This window comes from Gossypium hirsutum, chromosome A01 (genome assembly GCF_007990345.1).
Source record: "Gossypium hirsutum isolate 1008001.06 chromosome A01, Gossypium_hirsutum_v2.1, whole genome shotgun sequence".
In the NCBI taxonomy this organism is placed as follows: Eukaryota; Viridiplantae; Streptophyta; class Magnoliopsida; order Malvales; family Malvaceae; genus Gossypium; species Gossypium hirsutum.
Genome location: NC_053424.1, coordinates 8,712,447 through 8,716,330, shown reverse-complemented (window position 1 = coordinate 8,716,330; position 3,884 = coordinate 8,712,447). Strand labels below are relative to the sequence as shown.

At 33.9% G+C, this 3,884-nt stretch overlaps 1 non-coding gene across 1 annotated transcript; it reads left to right on the top strand.

The window, feature by feature from the left end:
* The first annotated feature begins 266 nt into the window (after positions 1-266).
* Positions 267-373, top strand: LOC121207829 (small nucleolar RNA R71). Its single transcript, XR_005902944.1, has one exon. It is a non-coding gene; the product is annotated as a small nucleolar RNA R71 (small nucleolar RNA).
* The last annotated feature ends 3,511 nt before the right edge of the window (positions 374-3,884 follow it).

Here is a 3,884-nt window from a genome sequence, read left to right as displayed (position 1 = left end):
CATACAAACCGTCAATCTTTTTATTTAATAGTTCTACTTGGTTAGATAGCATAGTAACCGCGTCGAGGTTGAAAACACCGGCTGCTTTTGTCGGTTTTGTTCTCATGAATTGCCACTGATATTTATTCAATGACATCTCTTCAATAAATTCGTAAGCCTCTTCAGGTGTTTTGTTGTTTAAAGTTCCACCGGCAGCTGCATCGATAAGTTGCCTTGTTGAGGGGTTCACACCATTGTAAAAAGTCTGAACCTATAACCATAGAGGTAACCCATGGTAAGGGCACCTTCTCAATAGGTCATTGTATCTCTCCTATGCATCATAAAGAGTTTCTAGATCCATCTGTACAAAAGAAGATATATCATTCCTCAATTTAGCAATTTTAGCTGGCGAAAAATATTTAAGTAAGAAATTTTCAGTAATTTGTTCCCAAGTAGTGATTGACCCTCGTGTTAACGAGTTCAACCATTGTTTAGCTGTATTCCTCAACGAAAACGGAAACAACTGAAGGCATATGACATCTTCAGAAATGCCATTGATCTTAAAAGTATATCAGAACTCCAGAAAATTTTCCGAATGAGTGTTTGGATCCTCATCCTGCAAACCATCAAACTGAACAAACTATTGTATCATTTGAATCGTGTTAGGTTTTAGTTCAAAATTATTTGCAGCAATAGTAGGTCTAACTATACTCGATTTAGCTCCTGTTAAACTAGGTTTAGTATAATCATACATAGTACGAGGAGCAGGATCCTGACTTTCTGGGTTCGCAACAGCCACATGAGGTAGCGGATTATTATTATGATTATCAGCCATCTCCTCGGTTGTGGTTTGAATATCGTCCTCTTGCCCTTCCTCTATGTATCGTTGGCTTCGCCTTATCTCTTTTCGATTTCTGTGTGCTGTGCTTTCGATCTCACTATCAAAAGTAGAGGTCCTGATGTGTTTCTTCTAGTCATAAACTATAAAAACTTGCCAGAAGTAAATAAAAGAAAATTTAGTGATAAAAATTAAATTGCAATAAAATAAATGGCTAAAGTAATAAAAATTAAGCATTCCTAATATCTTAGTTCCCCGGCAACGGCGCCAAAAACTTGATATGCGTGATAAGTTTTATAATTATGATTGATCGTACTTGAAGACTAACTTTTATCATGATAAAGGCAAGTGCACCTATCAAACAATAGTATAGCTTATAGCAAGACCGGAATGTCGAACCCACAGGAACTAAAAGTACTAGTATTAACCTTCTTTTTATTATCTAGCCTAAAAATAAGGGGATTTGCTTTAACTAAAATAATTAACTAAACTAAGAATGCACATGAAGTAAATTGGGGAAATACTTTTGGTAAAACTGATTGATTTAGATAATACCCAAGGAAGAATCCACCTAGACTTCACTTGTTATTTGACTCTAAATTAGACGATTTATTCACTTGACTCGATTCATAGAAATCCCTAATTTATATTATTATCTCTCTCGAGACTAACAACATCTAACTCTAGGTTGATTAATTGAAATCTCTTTTGAATTAAAACCCTTAGTGTTGCATTAACTCAATCTATGGATTCCCTTATTAGGTTTGACCCTAATCCGACAGATTTATGTCGCCCTATGTCTAGGGTTGCAATCAACTCCACTTAATTATGCTAGATCTACTATTAGACAGGGACTTTTGCTCTTCTGAATAAGCACATCAACACTTGAATCAATATTCTGGAATATTAAAACAAGAATTAAGAACAAATAATTAAGAACAAATCAAGTATTTATCATATAATTCAGAAAATAGTAACAAGATCCATCTTAGGTTTCATCCCTCTTAGGTATTTAGGGAATTTAGTTCATATGTGTAAAAGAAAACATCTCAGAAGAATAATAATAACAAAACATAAAGAATCCCAAAAACCTCTGAAGGAAATTGAAGGGAGATCTTCAGTCTAGAAGGAGAATCTGACTTCTGAGATGGATCAATCGGCTTTCTTCGAGTAATTCCTTGCCCCCTCCTCTGCGTGTCCCTTTTAATCCTCCTCTAGGGTGTTTATATAGGCTTTAGAATGCCTCAGAACCCTTAGAAGTGGCCTTTTTCGAATGGAACTAGACTTGGGCTCGACAAGGACACGGCATTGTGCCACGCCCGTGTGCTAGTGCTTCAAACCATGTTAAAGTCTGTTAAATAGGCACGGGCGTGTGGTATACCCATGTGAGGAAGTCCAGGTCGTGTTGATTTCCCACGTTGGCCCATTTTCTCCGTTTTCGGCCCGTTTCTCGCTCTTTTTACTCTTCTATGCTCACCTAAGTATAAAACATGAAATTAAAGGATTAGGAGCATCAAATTCCATAAATCTAATGATAATTCATCCAAAAATCTGCTAAGCATGGGATAAAAATATGTATAAATTCCGACTTATCAGTTAGACAATTTGGATTTAGTAGCTGGTTTATACGAAAAATCTTACAATTGCTTGTCATGTAGCAAGCAACTTGAAGTGCCAATTAGACCTAGTAGTTTCAGACATAGCACAAAGATAAAAAAAACTAATTAAAATTGCACTTTAATACCTGTACTTTTCCAATTTATTCAATTTAATCATTACCTCGATTTTCCAACTTCATAGGTCAATACTCAATACATATCCATGCCACATCCTAGGAAATTGTTTATTAAAATTCTCTCTTTCTACAAAAAGGTAAATTTACACTTTCAGTCCTCTAGCTTTCAAAAATTTTCAATTAATCCTTACTAAATTTCATTATTCATACTTTCTCTCCAAATACTTAATTCATCTTTAAAATATTTGTCCTTTCTTAAAAACCAAAATTTTGAGGATTACAAATGACATTTGTTTTAGAGTATATATTGACTGCATAATCTAATATGTTGATAATTTGAATGCAGTTTATTAGGATGCCTTACTCTACATATGATGTCGTTGAAGCGTATCGGATGACGTGTACTAACAACTGCACAAATGGTGTGGTACTGGTTGTAAATTGTAATATCCTGAATTAGGGCCTAATCAAAATAGTGGTTTCGTGACCACAAATCCAAGATAGAAATAATTATTTTATAATTATTTTGAGGTCTATGATATGATTTCATGATTTTGTGAAAATTTCGTGACAAAATTCTATGCATAAAGTGCTTAAGTTGAGATTAGGGACTAAATCGAATAATTTGCAAAACTTGCATTCTAGGAGTTTTTAGTATGAAATTGCTTTGGAATTAATGAAGAGGTCTTAAATAGCAATTTGACCAATTTCTAAGTTTATGGACAAAAACTTGGACATGGATGGAATTTTTGAAAGTTTAGTAAGGAAGGGTATTTTGGTCATTTTGATATTAAATGAAATAAAATGGGAAAAATAACAAAAAAATGGTCATCTTCTCCATATGTTGCTGCCAAATTTTTCTCTCCACCATAGCTAGGGTTTCTTCAACTTTCAAGCTTCATAGTAAGTGATTCCAAGCCCCGTTTTTAATGTTCTTTACGTTTTTGGAATCCCGGTAGCTCGATTAAGCTTATGCTTGCAATAATTCAACCTAGGATTCATATTTGGAAAAGTACCCATAGGTGAAATTTGTGTATTTTGGTGTTTTATGATAGAATATGAGGTTTTAAATTATGTTAGACAACTTGTACTACTCGGTTTTAAGTGAAAACGAGTAAAAGGGCTTAATCGGTAAAAATACCTAATAATCATAAGTACATGTTAGAGTGTGAATTTGATGTTTTCATAGAAGGGAAAAATGATCAGCATGTCATAAAACATAAGAAAATAGGATGAAGTTTAATTTACGAGCATTGGGGCAAAAGTGCAAATATGTAAAAGTTTAGGGGCAAAATTTTAATTTTTCCAAAATATGATTTTGGGTTGATTTGA